General features: G+C 46.9%; 1 long non-coding RNA gene across 2 annotated transcripts; it reads right to left on the minus strand.

The window, feature by feature from the left end:
- Nucleotides 1-11,466: 11,466 nt before the first annotated feature.
- On the minus strand, nt 11,467-13,819 carry LOC123184787 (uncharacterized). Of its 2 annotated transcripts, XR_006493078.1 has the most exons (4): nt 13,182-13,819; nt 12,801-12,899; nt 12,105-12,187; nt 11,467-12,029 (listed from the first exon to the last, which is right to left on the minus strand). It is a non-coding gene; the product is annotated as an uncharacterized lncRNA (long non-coding RNA). The 2 variants fall into 2 exon arrangements; XR_006493077.1 differs by having other exon boundaries at nt 12,801-13,819.
- Nucleotides 13,820-21,415: the final 7,596 nt, after the last annotated feature.

Genomic DNA, 21,415 nt, shown 5'->3' on the forward strand with positions numbered 1-21,415 from the left:
AATGTCAGCTCGGTTCGAGGGGCTTGAATTTCACCATGTGGCTCGGGAAAACAACCAGACGGCGGACATCCTCGCCCGTATCGGCGCTAGACGCGGCCCTGTCCCACCGAACATCTTCCTGGAAAGACTGTTTAAACCATCTGTGGTATGGGAAGTGGACACGGGCAAAAATAGTCCGTACCTGGCCACAACCCCAGATACCGAACACTCTGACACAATCGGAGGCTCTGCCATCGAAATAACACCTTCAGCCCACGTGATAATGGTCGTCATCGCCCCGTGGACAGAACCATTCCTGGCCTACCTAACTAGGCAGGAACTACCCGAGGACCAAAATGAGGCACGTTGCATAGTGCGGCTATCTAAAGCCTACAAGGTCCACGAGGGCGAGCTTTATAAGAAAAGCACAACCGGAGTCCTTCAAAGGTGCATCTCCGAAGAGGAAGGGCGGAAGCTTTTGGCAGAAATCCATGCCGGACTCGGCGGCCACCACGCCACAGCCCGGGCCCTTGTAAGCAAGGCCTTCCGTACAGGTTTTTATTGGCCGACAGCCCAGGCAGATGCACAGCATCTGGTACAACATTGTGTCCGTTGCCAGCTTTTTGCAAACCAAAGACACATGCCACCTACCGCCCTCCAAAAAATCCCCATTACTTGGCCCTTTGCGGTCTGGGGGCTTGATATGGTCGGACCCCTCAAAGGGGGAACCCATAAGAAAAAATACTTACTGGTCATGGTGGATAAATTCACCAAATGGATAGAAGCCAAACCTGTCAAAACGGTTGAATCTGGACCGGTGATAGACTTCATATCCGGGGTTGTACACCATTATGGCGTCCCCCACAGCATCATCACTGACAACGGCACGAACTTTACAGCCGACGAGGTGAAATTTTGGTGCAGCAACATGGGCATCAAGCTCGATTATGCTTCTGTCTATCATCCGCAAACTAACGGTCAAGTCGAACAAGCGAATGGTCTTATCATGAGCGGCATTAAACCCAGATTAGTGCGGTCCTTAAAGGAATCAGACACTCATTGGGTAGAGGAGCTCGACTCCGTACTATGGGGGCTGCGGACCACGCCGAATCGCACTACCGGATACACACCGTTTTTATGGTGTACGGCGCTGAGGCGGTGCTGCCTTGCGACATAATTCATGACTCACCTCGAGTGCGCATGTACGAAGAAAGAGAGGCCGAGCTCGATCGGCAGAACAGTTTGGATGCCCTGGAGGAGGAGCGCAACGTGGCAAAAGCCTGTTCCGCATTCTATCAGCAACAGGCTCGAAGGTATCAAAGCAGAGAAGTGCGGGCTAAAACCTATAACGTTGGCAAACTAGTTCTATGCCTGCCGGAGAAGAAAAATAACAAGCTCAAGCCCAAATGGGAAGGTCCCTTCATTATCGACCAGGTTCTGACCGGCGGAGCATACCGTCTGTGGGATGCATCGGATAACTGACTCGAGCCAAACCCATGGAATGCAGCCAGACTCCGAAGATTCTACGCCTAGCGCCGGACTCTATGTTCGTCTCCTTACCTCCATCAATTTTTTGCGCATCTGTTTTTTCTCTCTTTCTTTCTCTTTTTTTCTCTTCAAGGCCCTAAAGGGCTAAACTTGTGTCTTGGTTACACAATCTTGACGTGCTAACCACGCTCAATATACCTGGGGGCTTCTTATACAGAAGCTTAATCTAATTATCTTTCCGGGCTTTATGCCCCGCATATGTGTTATTCTTCCGCATGTACCTTTTTTGCCAATATATGCATCGATATGACTTAAGTTTTGGCCAAGCTGGGTTGCCTGGCTCTTGTATTTATGCCCTACGTTCCTGTTAATTCGGCTACGGCATAAGGGGAGCACCTCTGCGATTGTTACTGTCGGGTCAGCCGGACGTGTACCTCAGACTGGGTGAAGCCGAAAGCTAGCGTTCTTAAGGGAATATTCGGTCGGTGAATAAAAGACGACTTTCATTTAATTTACTACACGCCCCCAGATGTTTTTAGCCTGCGTCTCGCAGTTCGGACATGCACATTAGGGCATGCGTACCCAGGGAAAGGAACCCTTAACAGAACTATTCTCCCTAGAAGATGTTTCTTACTATCCATGTAATATAACATAGCTAGTTGGGTACTTGTCTGTTCAAGCACTTATGACCCCTACGCCTGGTTTCCATGCATACCCCGGTTTTTACATAACCAAGTGGGTATTCGGATACACTCCAGACTATCGGGTCCAGAGGTCGAAGCAAAAAGGTCCGCCATGACAAATGATTTACAATCCGGCTAGGGACATTACATATGTCACTTGAAGTACATAGTCACTAAGACTGATTAAATTCTTCCTCTATACCATCCAACAGGCTGTCTAGCCTACAATCCTAATGGGAATACTTCGCGGCTAATTCTACTTGATCATACACTAAACTAACGGGGATCTCTTTCCCATCAGGCCCCACAAGTCCGACCTCGGTCATGTGGTTTGGGTCAGCCTTGGTATATCGTGTCTTCACCATAGCCCAGGCTTCCCTTGCACCTTGTCGGCAGGCTGATATCTTCCATAATCGGAAGTGCCGCCGCGCTCCCTTGAGCTCCTCTATAATCTCCCCCATGCCTCCTGGCGGGGACGCGGATGGCCACAAGGCTTGGGCAATACCCTGCATCACCTGCCGAACTTGTTCGTGCAGTTATGAGAGCTCTGGTAGAAGATAACCCGAAGACCCGGGCATCTCCTCCACAGGACGACCCGTCAGTATACCTGCAGACATAACGCTGTTAGCAGGCTTCTTCGCCGAACTCCTTTAAAAAGTTCGTTCAAGCACTTACTAAAAATGCCGCGCCGAAGCTGTTTATTATCCTTCACGGAGTCCACAAGCTGGGCTCAGACATCCTTCAGTTCCACGCCCAGCCAGATATTGGTGTCTTGGAGATCATTTTTCTCCTGCCTGACTCGCGTCAGCACGCGCTCGCCAGCATTTCGCTATCGATCATCACGTGTCGTATCTGCCTCCACGGCCTCTGGATTCACTCCGGGGCCACCTGCAACATCTATTGTTAGGTGTGAATACGTGCCACATACTACCTGGTACCCATATTCTTTGCAATAGACAAAAGCGTTACCAGGGGGACCCTTTTTGGACTCCTTCAATGCGGCAACAGCGGCTTCCAGCTGGGCCTTGCACTCGTCCAGCTCTTGAGACAATTGGAAATTCTTCTCCGTAAGAACCTGCACAAATAATGATCCTTAAATCAGTTGCGTCAACTGTTTCAAGTCACAGGGGCTACTGATACATATAATCGTCAGATTTGCTTACCCGTATATCCCTGACATACTGGTCCGTGGCTCTGGCTAGACCATTTTGAGCAGCACGGATGTACGTGTCTCCAGAATTGAAGGCATCAAATGCCTCTGGCGAGAAACAAGCGTCACGGAGTACGGCCCGGCGACGCCTGTGATTCATGGCGCTCTCCACTTCTGAATTTGTAGCGGATAGTCCATCCGCATCCTCTGTAGGAGGAGCATTCGGCGTCCGCCCCATGTTGGCTTCCACCTCTATGTCCGGCCCTGGAGCCCGACTGGTGGAGGCGTGATCGGCAGCCTCTCCGGATATAGTCTGGCGAGCATTTTTTCTATTAAAGAAACATGGACGTCGTTACATTTTGAGAAAGACGGAAACCACGGAGCGAGATTTTGTGTCATACCTCTGCGCCGGCGTCTCCGTCCTGACCGCCTTCCTTTTTGGCCTACCCAGCTTCGGTGCCTCTTGTTGGCGAGTTGCTGCGGGTTCGGCACAGCGTCCCGAATGCCTTCCCTTTAAAACACCATATGTGTACGGTAGGTGAAGTGTCTAAAGGGGGATCCTATTTTTGGAGTTGGGATTTTGGTTTTTCTTACGTGCGACGCAGGGAGCAGTCCGGGATAGTCGGCTGTTATGGCCACCATGGCGTCATCGCAGCTCAATTGATAGAATTGCCTGTCTATCAGCTCCACGAATATGTCCGGATCCTCTTTGAGTCCGGGACCGAGGGCCCGGCCAGGGTCCTCTGGTTATGGAGATGGGCTGTTGACCTCCCTTACAGCTTTTCGCAGTTCCTGCCGTAAGATGGCAAGGTGAGTACCTACGACGAAGAATGCGGGAAGAATGGGAGTAAACAGGTATAACTCACCCAGCTTGGAGGGTTGTACATGGAGAATCCATCACGTGGCTTGATACGGATGAACTCCTCTTCCTCTCCCTTGAACAACTCGGACAGAATTTTCGCTAAAGCAGCAGCGGAGTCTGGTCCCTTACGCCCGCAACGGGTGGCATCATCTTCCCCGTTAAAACACCACAGGGGTGCCCTCAATATTGAAGTGGTTGCACTCCCCGCATTATGCATATTGACATAACCTCGATTATTGTCAAACCTGATTGAGCCAGCGCTTTAATCTGGTTCATCGGGTAAAGGACTTCTCCGTTGTCTTTCTCCTGGGGGCTCCGTGGGCGCCAGCTTCGGCGTTTCTTCATAGGAGCATTGTTGAACTCAGGAAGACCCCGCCGAACAGGGTCTGGAAGGGGGACGTCCTCCATATAAAACCACTCCGAAGGCCAGTCTTCAGACGTCTTCTTTGGAGTGCCGGATAGGTATCCGGTCTCGGTGATGCGCCATATTTCGGCTTCGCTCACCTGATAAAGTGACCCCTTCTGTGTGCGGGGCACAAGGAAAAATAACCTTTTCCACAGCTTGAAATGAGCCTCGCAGCCCAAAAATAGCTCGCAAAGGGCAACGTAATCGGCGATGTATAATATGGAAGCAAGGGTGAAATTATGCAGTTGGAGGCCGTAAAACTCCAGGAGCCCGCGGAGGAACGGATGAATTGGAAATCCAAGTCCCCTTAGTAAGTAAGGGACAAGGCACACCCACTCCCCCTTAGAGGGGCAAGGGAATCTCTCCGCTTGCTCCCCGCCATTATAGGTGGCGAGCCCGGCTCGAACGGGGACCATATACGCTGGAGGGAGAAATCCCAGGGTCTGCAGCTCTACTAAACGACTGTGCGGGACGGAACACCTCTCCCAATCACCGGGCCTAGGGCTACGGGGGCGGGAGGAGGAGCTGCGGTGGTCGGCCATGATGGAATGGATTTTTTCCGAGCGCGCTCCGATATATTCTCGCTGGGGGAGGATGGTGTGGATTGGATCTAAGAATCCCCATCCCTTTAATAGACAATTTATTTACCTGGCTAGGGGGGCGAATGTAAAAACGCCCTGGCTCCTCGCATTCGCTTGACGCATGGAAGATGGCCCTTATTAAGCACAGAAGCCAAGAAGTCCAACATTTATGGGAACCGGACACTACTTAACAAATATTCAAGATTTGGAGAAGAACCCGCCTTGCAATGCCGAAGACAATATTGCGCGCCGGACTCATCGTCATTGAAGCCTGGTTCAGGGGCTACTAAGGGAGTCCTGGATTAGGGGGTCTCCAAACAGCCGGACTATATCCTTTGGCCGGACTGATGGACTATGAAGATACAAGATTGAAGACTTCGTCTCGTGTCCGGATGGGACTCTAGTTGGCGTGGAAGGCAAGCTAGGAAATACGGATGTGCAGATCTCCTCCCTTGTAACCGACTTTATGTAACCCTAGCCCCCTCCGGTGTCTATATAAACCGGAGGGTTTAGTCCGTAGGACAACATACAATCATACCATAGGCTAGCTTCTAGGATTTAGCCTCTCTGATCTCGTGGTAGATCAACTCTTGTAATACTCATATCATCAAGAACAATCGAGCAGGACGTAGGGTATTACCTCCATCAAGAGGGCCCGAACCTGGGTAAACATCGTGTCCCCTGCCTCCTGTTACCATCCGCCTTAGACGCACAGTTCGGGATCCCCTACCCGAGATCCGTCGGTTTTGACACCGACACCTAGAGTTAGAGTTAGTAAAATCATTTAACCCGAATGGAAGAGAGGTCAGATTCCCAGAGTATAGACGAGGAATAAAATATATTAATACCACCCGATGGCGACATGGGGCCCGTAAGCCGCACAACCATGTTAGTAAAATAGTTTTTCAAGAACTAGACTCAACTTTGTCCAAGGACTTGGAAAGGGGGTTCCTACAGGCAGTCGGCTCTGATATCAACTTGTGACACCCCCGATTTGACCGTACACTAATCATGCATGAAATGTGTACGACCAAGATCAGGGACTCGCGAGAAGATATCACAACACAACTCTAGACACAAATTAAAATAATATAAGCTTTATTACAAGCCAGGGGCCTCGAGGGCTCGAATACAAGCTCGATACACAAGAGTCAGCGAAAGCAACAATATCTGACTACAGACATAAAGTTAGACAAGGATGCCTTAAGAAGGCAAACACAAAAGCAACGACGATCGAAGAGGCAAGGCCTCCTGCCTGGGACTTCCTAACTACTCCTGGTCTTCGGCGGCCTCCATGTAGTAGTATCCGTCGGCGGTGGCATCTAGCTCCCGGGATCCACCAACTGGTTGCAACAACTGGAAAGAAGGAAGAAAGGGGAAAAGGAGGTAGCAAAGCAACCGTGAGTACTCATCCAAAGTACTCGCAAGCATCAGATCTATACTAAGTATGCATTGGTATCAAATGGAAGGGTTGTATCTATGGACTGAACTGCAGAATGCCATAATATAGGGGAAAGCCTAGCCTATCGAAGACTAGCATCTTCAAGCAGCTCCAACCATCTTGCACCATTCATAAGAGTATAGAATAGCAGTTTATATTTAACAAACATGTTGTAGTACTAACGTCCAGAGATCCTTCCTCGACTCCCTGCGAGAAAGCAATCTCGGAGCCACATATCCATCACATGTCTCAAGTATCCGATTCTAGTTATATAAGATCAGGATACAAGTCTGAACGTCCATTACCATGGACACGATATTCGAATATATAACTTCCCTGTAGGGGTGCACCATGTTACCCAACACGCTCGATCACTCTGGCCGGACACACTTTCCTGGGTGATGCCTGGCCTCGTAAGATCAACACGTCGCAACCCTACCTAGGCTCAGTAGAGAGGTCCTCACCGGTCTACATCATAAGCGCTCTGGGGTCTTGGGCCCATCGCCCGTTGCACTCCGGGTCATTGCGCGCAGGGTGAATACCAGCGCCACCTCGGATGGTCGACGCGATCCGACCTTGCCGCCATGCTGAACTGGACGTCTGACAAAGCTTCGGCTGATATTGTGACATCGAGGCCCATAACTATTCTCCCGTGGTGGTTAGTGCGTAAAGGCCAGAGGCCAACTCAGAACAAATACCCAAACCTGTTAGTGCATTGGGGGCTCGCGAAGACAAGTAGAGACTCACGGTAATGTGACCATGTCGCCCTGTCTCATGGACTTACGGCAAGGTCCCAGAATGCCTGGCTGTGCCACGTAGAAAACTCACGGGTGCTCTACGGGCCCGTCCGACTTTCACATCAACTCGCGGGTACCCCTCAGGGCCGACCCGACTTCAACAATGGTCTCAGTAAAGTCCGGGTAACCGTGTGTCCAAAACATCAAGGGGGAAACCCGAGGAATCACCCTCGATGGATTCCACTCGATGTAATCATCAAGGTGAACATATGAGGAACCACCCTCGAGGTTCACACTTGAGGTGTTGCAGGATAGAGCCGTATTGGGAATGGTGAAGGAGGAACCACCCTCGATGACCATGACCGAATAGCTACACTACAGAGTTATCATCAGGAGTGCGTTGCGAGGTATCACCCTCGGCACCCGATAGTAGCTCTGTAGAGTCGAGCAACAAAAGGGGCATGATGTGATGTGAGGTGTCGGGCTCTGGTCGCCGATCATGTTGATCGAGTCGTCGATGATGAAGCAGGGGCAACAAGGACAAGTTGGGGGTCACTAGTGGATCACTGGTGGATCACTAACCAACATATATTAAGCAGTTTAGGATAAGCAGGTAGGTAACAATAAGCAGTTTACAAAAGCAGGCTCTGCATCAGAATAGGAGCAGTCAATTACAGTAGCAAAATATAATGCAAGTATGAGAGAATGGAATGGGCGATATCGGGATGATCAAAGGGGGGGGGGCTTGCCTGGAAGCTCCGATGAAAGGGAAGAAGGGTCGTCATCGACGTAGTCGATCACAGGGGCAGCATCAGTAGCGGTCTCAAGGTCTACCAGAAAGAAGAGGGGGAAGAAACAATAAATATAGAGCAAACAAGTGCGATACTATGCATGACATGGCAAGACGCGATGCTAGGGGTGTCCTAACGCAGTGCTACACGATACCGGCAAAGGGGAAAAAAACATTCGAGAATGTTTTCCCGAAGTTTGGCATTTTCATATAGATGAAATGGAGGGGGAAAGTTGCAGGTTCGCTATGCTAGGGATGCGTGGCAGTTGAACGGACTGCGTATTCGGATTCGTCATATTTTTCTGAGCAACTTTCATGTATAAAAATTTTCCATCCGAGTCACGCATTATTTTCTACGATTTTTCAAAGATTTAAACAATTTCTGAATTTATTTTAATTCGAAAATAATTAGTAAATTGCTATGGTACCCACCTCTATATCCACAGAAGTGTACACATCGGCTGGCATGTGGGTCCAGGGGTCCCTATTGACCAGTCAATGTTGACTGGTCAATAGGGGGTGGGGCCCCTGTCATACACTAGGTTTAGCTAATTAATCCAGATTTCAACTAATCATGAAATTAGGCTAATTAATCCTAGTTAATTAAGTTAATTAATTAATTAATTATATTTTATTATACCTTTTTTTAACCTATTTTTTTACACAGGGGCGTGGGGCCCTATTGGCAGTGCCTCAGGGGGCCAGCCGGGGCTGGTACCGGGCGTTGGGCGCGAGCGCCCGTATGAGCGAACCAGGGGCGCAAGCGGAGGCCCAGACGGCCGGCGAGGCGTGGCTGGATGGGGCGATCGGCGCGGCCAGGGATGCGCATGTCGATGGCCACACATGGCGCGGCGCTGCGGGCGGTGCTGCGGGGCAGGGCGGAGCGGCGCTACGAGGAGGAGGCGGTTGCAGGGGGCGGCCCGTGCGGCAGAGCTCCGGCGGGCGTGCGGTCACGGGGGAAAGGCGGGGCACGGGCTGGCGCAGGGGGCAGCATCAGCATAGCAGTAGAGCAAAGCAGAAGAAGTAGCAGTCAGCAGCGTAGCTCGCAGCAGCAGCCATCGGCGGAAGCAGCAGTAGCAGCATAGCACGAGCAGCAGATGGCGGCGAGTGGCGACAGGCAACGGCGGGCCTAGCCGGGCGCAGTGGGGCGCGCACACGGACGGGGTGGGGCACGGGCGCGGGGACGCAACCATAGGCGTGCGGGAGCACGAGCTCTGACGGTGTCGCGCACGGGCACGGCGGCTACGGTGGGGAGCTAGCTTGGGACGAACTAGGGGTTAAGTAGAGGGGGGAATCGGAGGTGAGCTCACGGTCGTTGCAGAGAAGGCCCGAGGGCGACTCGAGGTGCTCGGGGCGGCGCAGATCGACGACGAGCTCCGATGCGTCTGACAGTGGATGACGACGGTGGAGCGAGCACTGACGTGGTCCCCGGCTCCAGGCGCTTGGCGTAGACTGTGCAGAAGACGCCCGCGAGGCGAATGGACAGGGAGGCGCGACGCGGGGACGAAGGTGGGCGCGGCTACACCGGAGCCATGGCGATGGTGGCTCGGTCTCTCGCGGGGGAAGAAGAAGCGGCGCGAGAAATGAAGGAGGAAGTGGCTAGTGTTTGCCTGGGGCTCGGGGAGACCTTATATGCGTCGGGGAGCCACGGGATGGACGACGTGTGGCCATCCGCGACCATGGACAGGGCTCACACGTCCACGGCGCTCCTGATGAGCAGTAGGAAGGAGGAGGTGGCGAGGTGGGCTGGGCTCCCACTGTTGACCTAGAGCCCAGTTCACCAGTAGTTTAGGTCTTTTACTTTCTTTAACTGATTATTTGCTTCCTACTTTGCATTTTATTTGAGATACTAAATGAGTTTTTTTTAATACAAAATTTGGCACAAAAATACAGCGCGACATTCTGGGTTGCTACAAAAAGTTCCAAAGCATTTGGGAGTGTCCAGCTATTTTTAAAAATTGAAAAGGCCAATTTCAAATGTTGCTGGACCATTAAATAAATTTCTAGGGACACTTTGGGAATCCAAAAGAGGTTGGTTCCAACATGACATATATCAAGGGATTATTTGCCACACCTTGAACATTTTATCCCTTCTCCCACCTTTTCTCTCTCTCAAGTCAAGCCTATGGGGAATGAAGGAGAATGAATCAAATCGAATCAGATGAATAAGAAAAGACTAACCTATGGAGGATATATAGGACGGGATTCTAGAAGATCAAGGAGGGATTCAATAAATTAGGATCTCATCCTTCACTAATTGCTTTCAAATGGCTAGAAAATCTTAAGAGGAGAGTGGCGCCCCACTGTCGGCGGTGATTACGGAATGGGGAAGAACGAGGAGGCGAGAGAAGACGATGTGACGATGGAGGCGACCTGGACTCGATGCGCAATGCTTGGTGATTTTTCTCTGTAGCGATAGTTACCTTGTGTGTGTGTGTGTGTTGCGTGGGACGATACTTGCCTGCTCCCCACGTGTGCGCCCATCCATGCTCCCGCATACATGGCTTGATTTGATTGGAATAAAATAAAACCTCGGCCCCATCCTCTTAAATTCAGGGAGAAGATGATTAGATTAGATTGGAAAGAAAAAAAAACAACCGTAAGATGAAGTGGGAGCACGGATGGAAGCATGGGGAGGGAGCAGGCAAGCCGGATCCTGTTGCCTGCGTAAAGCTGCTAGTAATTAGGCTGACTCGGTTTATTGTTTTTCTGTAAGTTAATAGCTAGTAAGCGTGCACGTGCACGCACGTCTTGACTAATATTATAATCATATGCGAAAATCCAGTTTTGTATGTTAAGAGTATTCAACGTGCACCAGGGAATTATTCCAAATAGACATTAAGATTTACAAATTGAACTAATAGAAAATCAAACATTAACCTGATCTAACACATTGCTCCCTCCAATTCTTCAAGTTCCTCCTCTGGTTAATTATGCAAGGGTTTTTTGTGCAATAGTATAGATGATAAGTGATTCCGATAAAACAATGGAATGCAAAATTGTAAGAAATCTTAAAATTTACCTTGTTGAAATTAGGAGAAGCTCCAAGAAGAGCTGGCAAAGCATCCTGACTCTTTTTTCATATTTTCAGTCAACTGCTAATTCCACCCATAGTCTTTTCAATGCACCAATATTCCAACAATAGACATGCTTTTTTACAAAGGTGGATTTTATGCCTCATAATGAAGCATCAAGAGGATACAAGCATAATTAGCACATACTCAGCATCTGCATAGTTAGGATGCACAAAACCAACTCACACGCGCACACACAAAAACACGCCGGCAAATAGCAGTCATATAAGACCGAAGCTATGCGTAGGCAAAAATAAAAAATAAAACCCCAAAAAATAGATATGCGATCGCAAACTACAACAATGATCATATCCACGCCAACCATCTCATGACGCCACATGGACGACGAGGTTCTTAAACAACAACGCCTTCAAGAAGGGAGTGACGCTCAAGCACCGTTGTCACCAGATCCAACCAACAAGCCAAGAATCTAGGTTTGCACCCTAAAGAATTAGTCCAAACATATCCAACAATGCCTTCAACAAGATAACAACGTAAAAAAAACATTGCCATTGCTAGGTATGACCACCTTGGGCCAGACCTAGGCTCTTCACCCCGAAGCTTGAGATCGGATGCACAAGTATCGCCACCATCTAGGTCACTCATGTGTTGTCACCACCACTTCTCCGCGATCCCGGCAGTTACATGAGATGTGCAACCGAAGCCGCTACACAACCATGCATCCCTCTGCGTCAAGTGGTCGTCCTTGGTCTGCATCTCACCCTGAAGGATGACAGACACCCAACAATATGCATGTATCAATCAAAATATCTAATTTGCAAGGCTGAAAAGCTATATGTGGTGCATCTGCAAGACCATGAGAAGAGTAATGATATACCTGCAAACGAAATTGGAGATTACACTCAACAAAACATAAAATAAAGTAAGTCGTGGCGAGAAAAGGTCCACCTACAGTGAGATGGCTCATACATCCATAAGAATACATGGTGTCGGTTTTGATCAACTCTTTGTTCCATCCAAGTCCACACTGTCATCCTAAAAGCAGCAAGGATATCATATATATCAAGATGTATCACGAGTATATCAAACTTACTTGCAAGATATCTTCTTTTAGCTTGGTATGAACAATAATAAAGAATGGAAACAACGCTTGATGATAATTTTAGTATCCCGATTACTTCCAAACAGTCAATTAAGAACTGTGACACCTAATGACCAAGTATTTGTAAGAAACATCCATAATTATTTTATCATACAGTAAAATAGCAATGGAGACAACACCTAATGAGTAACGACCAATGGTTGTTTCAAAACATCTTGCAGCAAAACGAATCATCAAGACATCAACCACTAACCAAGGGTCTGAAGCCGCCCGCTAATTTTCTCCTACCTCTTATGCAGCACGATTCAATTCAAACAAACGTTATGTTCAAATCCACCGAAATCCCAAGGGAAATGCAAAACATTTGAGTGTATATGATAGAAAAAAATGCAGTTTCAGCGGTGAAACTACCTTTGCAGGCTTGACGGGTCTTTGTGCGGACCGGATAACTTACTTCATAGTGCATCACTATACACCAACGAGCAATTAAGAAAAATTGAGGTACAATAAACACATGAAAATTTCACAAAACACCTTGTTTTTTACCTGGATATGGTTCCATCATGTTTCAAGATTGTTATGGGATTCACCGTTGACGAAGGACCCAAGCGTCCACCGGCTGTACGCACCGCTGTTGACGTGCACCTGCAAGATGGAATCATGAAATACATGAAGATGCCCAAACAACCAGTTTCTCACCACATGGTGTCATAGTTGCGAATACCATATAGAAATAGATCAATGTGGAAGTACAAGCATACTGAAAACCTTGAGAAGTTCTAGTTGTGTTGCTGTATAATAAAAATCTTCAATAATTTTGCAATAAAAATTAATCTAGTGACTACTGCCCATATGTATTTCTATATGGTACGGGTAATAATTGAACATATTACATGCTGGTGTAGTATTGTACAAATAAAAAATTACATGGCTGCCTAACTCCTGTCTCTGGACAAATTGAAACCGAGGTTGCCGCATGCCTGCAGCCTCGAGACTCCACTGAATCAAAGTAGCTTGAAGGATAGGAGGAGCTTCCGGGTGTAGACAAATTCAGATTTGTGCCGAAAATATTGACATTTGTCTAAATCAGAGATTCACGGCAAGTGAGCAACCATGGGGGATTGGGGGATCAGGGTATGGGGGATAGGAGTACGTCTCTCGGAAGAAGACAATGGGCTCAGCAGCAGCGTGCCTGAGCAAACTGGGCGGCTCCAGCAGTCCGGCTAAGAGGGGAGGCTCGGGCGTTCGGCACGCTGCTGGCCGGTGGTGCGCATGTGCGGACAGCAGCAGGCCAGTCGAGCAGAGGCAGACCACGGCACCGGAGCGCCCGAGCGGACTGGGCGGCTCCAACAGTCCAGCTATTGGGGACCGCTTGGCGCGCTGTTGCGCGCCTCCACGGACAGCAGCTGGCCGGGCGTGCAGAGGCAGCCCACGGCACCGGTGAGGAGAGCTCGCGTTCGCCGGCCTGGAATCCGTCCGCAAGGAGCAAGGGAAGGCAGGAGCGGCGGCTAGGGTTCTCCCACGAGCCAAGCACGGAGACGATGCGGGTCGTGAGTTGGAGAGCGCTTTTCCCCCTCTGGTTTAGCATGATTTTTGCGTTGAGGAAGCGTTATATGCGGGCGCAGCGTGGAATATTCCTCTGCGGGAGAAGCGCGGTCAGCCATAGTAAATTGCTAATTGCACACTTGACACGGAATTAAATTAATCTTAACCATTAGTGGGTCTAATCTAACGGTGCTAATCAAGCTGTGTACATCTGCTCTGTGGTTTTAAGAAAGAATTAGTTTGATTGTTTAATAATACGAAATATGTATTTGGCAACCCTGTGCCCGATTGCAAAACTGCCACACCACTCGGTATCCCTTTGATAACTCTCCCCTAATCTTCTTCCTCCTCGGCCCTCGCCTTATCCTCGGCCGCGATTGCGTTGGCATCATCGTTCTTCCCGGGCCATTCGAACTCTCCCTTGCAGTTGCAATGTCGATGCAGTTCCTCTCGTTGCCCACCGCCCCCGCCGCCGCCTCCCCGGCGCCCCACCTCCTCCCTCCCAAGCCCTTCTTCCTCAAGCCCCTCTCCTCCTCCGCCGCCGCCTCCTTCCGCCGCCCCTCCCAGCCCCCGCCACTGCCCCCGAAACCCTCCCCTCCCCCACCGCCCTCACTGACTCCTCCCCCTTTCCCCAACTCGCTCTCCTCCAAGCTATGGCTCTCCAGCAAGCTCTCCCCGCCCCCGCCCCCTCCTCCTCCACCCCGAACGCGGCAACACCACCCTCCTCCCCCGCCTCCGCCAGTGGAGCCGGAGCCGGAGGAAGAGGAGGACGCGGATGCAGACGAGGGTTTTCGGCAGAAGGGGAAGGTGTTCGTCGGGAACCTGCCTCCGCGGGCTCGGAAGGCGGAGGTGGCCGACTTCTTCCGCCAGTTCGGGCCGCTTGACAAGGTGGAGCTCGTGTGCACCCACGACGACCCCGAGCGCAACGACGGCTTCTGCTTCCTCTACTACGCGGACGCCGAGGGCCAGGGCGCGGAGCCGCGGCGGAGGTCGACGGGGTGGACTTCCGGGGCAGGTCGCTCATGGTGTGGCTCGACGACGGGAGGAAGGGGCGGGCCAGGGCAGAGGATCGGGCGCGCTGGGTGGACCACGGCCAAGGGAAGGAGGCGCCGTCGCCATGGCACCATGGCAGGGACGAGGCTTGCCGCGAGTTCCGCGGGGTGGTGGAGTCGCGGCCCGAGGACTGGCAGGCCGTCGTCTCCGCCTTCGAGAGGGTCCCCAAGGTGGGAAGCTCCCCGTACCACCTCGGCCTTGTTTTCTGCTACTCCTATTTGCAGTGCTCCTCCACTTAACATGCCAATTGCATATATCACATCATCTTAACATGTGGTGATACTGATATGGTACTGAATAGTAACTCTAGGATGCTAATTGCATGATAACACGAGGATGGTCTAGTAGTTGTCCATTTAATGGCAGATGATTTGTGATTGCACACACTCAAAATTTACCTTCTGTAAAATCTCATTAGCCTAATGCAGTTGGTGCACAGCTTGTGTCTGCTGTTTACTTTGATGTCATTTGCAATTCAATCACAATTGAAGTTCCCAAATATTTGGCTAGTTGACTGTTGAAAATTAGCTGCTCCACAAGTTGTTCTTCATTTACATGAACAATTACTGTACTCATTCTGCATTTTCTGTATATTTTGTAAGCTGTAACCATGTACAGGAATAAGTATTATATGAGTTAATTAAGATTTGATAACTTACGTAGAAACACCGTGATAACATTTTGTGTATGTTTCTTAATTGAGAACTTTTTTATGTGTAAATAGCATGGTAATATATGTACCGCAGATTCGATAACTTAAACAGAAATCCCACGGTATTTTTGGCCCGGAAATTTCTTTATTGAAAAAGATAACGTCACTAACTTATGTGTAAATAACATAATAATTTACGCTTCGCGGACTTTATAACTTACATACAAACATCATGGTAACTTTAACAAGGAGGGCGGAGGGAGTTATTGAAAACATACCCCGGTAATTTTTGTATAAATAACACGGTATTATAAGTACCACATAACTGATAATTTACATACAAACACCATGGTAACTTTTGGTCCGGCAAAAAAATTGTTGAGAAACATAACCGCGGTAACTTTTTTTGTAAATACTATGGTAATATACATTCCGTAGACATGATAACTTAAGTAGAAACACCGCGATAAAATTAATCAAGGAGGGGAGTTGTTAAAAAATATACCCTACGTGAAAAGAACATCATAATATGTGAACCGTGTACATGATAATTTACATACAAACATCGCAATAACATGACCAAGGGACAAATTTTATTGACAAATATACTCCTGGTAACTTCTGTGTGAATAGCTTGGTAAAACAGGAAACACCGACTTGATAACTTGGGTGCAAACACAATGGTAACTTTGTCCAAAGAAGGAAAAATTGTTGAAAAATATACCTCGATAACTTACGAGAAAATAGAACGGTAATATACGAATCGTATATCCGATAACTTCCATACAAACACCGCGATAACTTTGACTAAAGGGCAAAAAAGTTGTCGAAAAACATACCCGCGATAACTTAAGTGAAAATAGCACGGTTATATATGAACTGCAAAACCCGATAACTTACGTACAAATACCATGATAAGTTTGATTGAAGTGGATGAATTGTTGAAAATATATCTCAGGAACTCATGTGTAAATAGCGTGGTAATAGTCTTGATTTGGGAAAGAATAGTAAAAAGTGGTCGAAAAATACACATGGTAACTTTTTGTATGTAAATATCATATAAATTACGCACCACAACCTTGATAATTTAGGTCCAAACACCGCGGTAAATTTGATCTGGAGAAAAAAATTGTTGAAAAGATACCCCCGGTAAGTTCTGTGTAAATAGCATAGTAATATACCCATCGCATATCTGATAATTTACGTACAAATACCATGGTAATATTTGACTCGGTTGGGAAATTGTTGAAAACATACCCCCATAAATTTTGTGTAAATAGCATGGTTACATACGCATCACATACCTACGTACAAACACCATGGTAACCTTAATAAAGCGGAAAAAACATTAGAAACATACCCCCCTCCTCGCGGTAACTTATATGAAAACATCATCGTAATATACGAACCACAGACATAAAAACAATATGGTAATATAAGGACCGCATGCCCGGTAATTTATATGAATAAAGCATGGTAATATATGAACTGCAGGGTCGGCGAACCTTTTTTATGCCTTCGATAACTTATGTGGAAATAGCAGGGTAACTTGCATATAACGGGCATGGTAACTTATGTAGCCTAGGCGTGATAAATTTTGACTGAAAAAAGTCATCGGAACATGCCAGCATGGGATCTAGTTTCGAAGATCTCATCGCGACGAATCTTTTATGTAAAAACGGTTTTTACATTGGACCAATAATTTGAGCTACAAAATATTTTAAATGTTTGGAATAAAGAGAATCTAGAATGACATCAGTTTTTTTGTCCTCTAGTGTATGCATATAATTAGAAGGAGAAATTCACGTGAAAGGAGAAAGAATGCTAATGTATGCATGTATTTAAAGTGAAGAAAGTAGAGATGTGGCAGTTTTGCTTATATGGCACACATATGCCAAATATCACATTCCTTAATAATAATATAGATATAGAAGTATAGATATAGATATATAGATTAATAGTAGTATAGATAGGCCTGCATGTACGTACCCCTAGCAGCGGGCAGTCCTATTTATCGCGTTCGGCGAGTCAAAACGCTCGACTCGCTGAAGCCAGCGACCTTATGGACGGCCCACATGCGCAGGTAAGCAACTACCTGTTTTCTGTCTCTTTTTTTAACTTTTCCCTTTTTTGCTTTCTTTTTTACTTTTGTTTATATTTTAAAACATTCTAAGTACATCTATTACAAAACACTCACCTAAACACATTTGAAAAAATTTGAATAAGAATTTGAAAAATATTGAACAAGTATTTGAAAAATATTGAATAAGTATTGAAAATGTTGAACAAGTATTTGAAAAATGTTGAATAGGTATTAAAAAAATGTTGAACTAGCATACGAATAATGTTGAATAAGTACTTGAAAATGTTGAACTAGCATTTGAAAAATATTGAATAAGTATTGAAAAGGTTGAACAAGTATTTTAAAAATGTTGAATAGGTATTAAAAAATGTTGAACTAGCATATGAATAATGTTGAATAAGTACTTGAAAATGTTGAACTAGTATCTGAAAAATGTTGAATAAGTATTAAAAATGTTGAACAAGTATTTAAAAAAATGTTGGATAGGTATTAGAAAATGTTGAACAATAATTTTAGAATGTTGAACTAGTATTTGGAAAAAGTTGAATAAGTATTGAAAATGTTGAACAAGTATTTGAAAAAATGTTGAATAGGTATTAGAAAATGTTGGAAAAGTATATGAAAATGTTGAATAGGTTTTTGAAAATGTGGCATAAGTATTAAAATGATGAAGAATTTTTTTGAAAAATGTTGAATACGCATTCGGACAATGTTGAACGTGTATACAAAAAATGTTGATCACTTATTAAAAAAATATTTTTGGCATATATGAAAATGTAGAGTGAAAACAAAAACAAACATAAGAAAAAAAATAAAAAATGGAGAAAAGAGAGAAAAAACAAAGAAAAAGAAAAAATTGAAAAAACCAAAGAATAACTAGTGAAAACCCCAGCTTCTTTTGAGTTAACAAGAACCGCCCTTCTCTTTTGTCACAAACCCAGCTTGTTTTGAGTTAACAAGAACCGCCCTTCCCTTTTTTCTTCACTCTCTGCCCGCGAGTGGGCCGGCCCAATTAACAGACTGCTTCAACGATACATCCTCTGCGCCATCGCTTAATGCGATAAAATAGCATTGACGCCTAGCAGCTTGGAGCTCTGTGCCACCGCACCGACTGCACCTGCTCAAGGCCGGCCCTGTACCTAAGGGTGTGCCTTCAAAAGCTCATGTTGAATGCTTTAAGCGCCGCAGAAGTCAACCAGCGCCTACAGCAAACGCCAACTGGGCCGGAAAACCTACGAATACGAGGACTTGAACTCGCGTCACTACTTCGAAAGATGGTTCGGCTAACAACTACATCCCCTAGACCAGTGACTAAAAGCAACGCCCCACATTTCTTCTGCCCCTTCTCTCTTCTGTCTGGCAGCGAGTGGGCAGGGCCCAATTAACAAACTGCTTCAGCGATACATCCTCTGCGCCATCAATTAATGCGATAAATAGCATTGGCGCCTAGCAGCTTGGGGCTCTGTGCCACCGCACTGACTCCACCTGCTCAGGGCCAGCCCTATACCTAAGGGTGTACTTTTGGGAGCTCCTATTGAAAGCTTTAAGCGCCGCAGAAGTCAACCAGCGCCTACAGCAAACGCCAAGTGGGCCGGAAACCTGTGAGTACGAGGACTCGAACTCGTGTCGCTGATGGTTCAGCTAACCACTATAGCCCCTAGACCACTGTGACTAAAAGCAACGCGAATACTTGAAGAACTATTGCAGCCGCGTTATTTATTACGCAATAGAACTTACATTTTTATACTTTTTATAAAAAAAGTTTATCAATTTTTGAAAAAGTTCACAAATTGAAAAAGTTCGTCGTTTCTGAAAAAAGTTCATCCAATTTGATAAGAAAAGTTCATCTATTAGAAAAAATTCACCGATTTTGAAAAAAGTTCACAAAATATGAAAGCAGTTCATCGATTTTGGAAAAAATGGTAATATAATTTGAAAAAAAAAGTTCATCAAATGAGAAAAAAGTTCATCAAAGTTGGAAAAACTACATCAAATTTGAAAAAAGTTCACCGAATTTGAAAAAGATCATCGGTTTTAAAAAAAAGTTCAGCGAAGCAATAAATAAGTTCACCAATTTTCAAGAAAGATCACCGAACTACTAGAAATCCACATTTTACCTAGAGCCAACCTCTTTACCTAGAGCTCATCAGCTAACTCAAGGGATAGAAAAGAAATGAACAGGACCCTCTAGGGAAAGATGTCTTTCCAGCCAAAAAAAATAGAAACTAAACTTTCCCTAGGGTGGTGCCACGTACGTACCATCGAAGCCAAAAAAGCCCGAAGAGCTGCCCTCGATGTGGCCACGTAGATTGCCTCCCGCGCTCCTTTATCCACACAGCGCGCCAAGTTTTTCCCCTCGCACAAGTTGGGCCCACTGGTCAGTGAGAAAAGGAAGGGAAAAAGGGCGCGTAGAGGAATTTATTTGGCTAGGTCCCTCCTTCACGCTTCACCCATACCCCAAGCGCTGCCAGACTAAAAAAAATCCCCTCTTCTATCCCTGCCCGCCCCGCGCCGCCGCGACCTGCTCCGCCCCGTGCCGCTATGACCTACTTCTCCCCGCGCCGCCACGCTCCGCTGCGCCCCAGCCCGCCCCGCTCCGCTGCACCCTGGCCCGCCCCGCTCCGCTGCGCCCCGGCCCGCCCCCTCCGTCGTGCCCCTTCTTCCCCCTGTACTGGATCGGTGACATTCGCGACGGGCGTGGTGGCCATGGCCACGCCGGCCGAGGTGACGGAGTCGTGCTTCCCGTGGTGACCGCATCCGCGACGCCCTTAACTCTGCTGACCGGGTCGCCCTTTGGATGTGGAGACGGTGCCGCCCCCGCTGATTGGACGAGCATTCGGTCTGCTCTGTTGTACGCAGCTGCTTCTGTCCAAAAGGTTGTCTCTATCTCTCTTCCCCTCTAGTTTAGAAAGATGTTTGATTGCTGGCTTAGATAGTTGTACTTGTGTATGTCTAGCAAAATTCTGAAACTGTTGTTTTGGTTTTAGCATCCGAAGGAAGCAGTAGGTGGTGCACTATTCAGTACATGTGGACGTTGTTCAGTATCTTCTCCAGCAGGTGGGGTTTTCAGTTTAAACATCTTGGTTAAAAGGTGTATGAAAGGTTCTAGGAACAAAAGAAATTTCTAGCAAAGGAAGGAATAGAAGAACTGATTGATATGGAGATGCACGAACACATGAATGAACCATTCAACCATGTAAATTGTGGTCAGAATACAGATACTAAACACAGTGAACATGAAATGTTTCATATAGTTTATGTTGAATTTGTTCATAGCTACTGTAATTGCATGAATGACAGAAACAATAGCTTCATTGATTACTATATATGCTCGTGTTAACAGTGGTCAGATTACTGCATTTTTATGATTGCTGTAGTTATCTACACAAAATTGCGTGTGTGTTTTACCATTGTTGTTTAGTTATCCATATGAAAGCTAGTAGTCGCAATTGTTGGGCTTTTCCACCCCAGTCTTTGCTTTATGTTATGAATAAATGGAAGTCCTCTACTATTCTTCATTGGTTTTCTACATTTTTTCAGAAACCATCAAGTGTCGGGTGTTGTTTGCTTGAAGAAAAGTTCCCTGCTCGTGGCATCGAATCAACAGAGAAGAAATGCATTGCTAAATCAAGTAGGTATTATGATTTCTTCTTTCCATGAAAACTATGTTGATTAATGCATTGTTCACTTGTATGATGTGGGAATGTGGGGTTATTTTTTGTTGGTGATGAGTGGTTTTCTATTTTAGTGTGTATGATGCATTCATTTTTTGTTGGGATGCGACTTGTGATCGTAGCAATTCATTTTTATTTCAGATTTAAGTACAAA

This window comes from Triticum aestivum, chromosome 2A, assembly GCF_018294505.1.
Source record: "Triticum aestivum cultivar Chinese Spring chromosome 2A, IWGSC CS RefSeq v2.1, whole genome shotgun sequence".
Lineage (NCBI taxonomy): Eukaryota > Viridiplantae > Streptophyta > Magnoliopsida > Poales > Poaceae > Triticum > Triticum aestivum.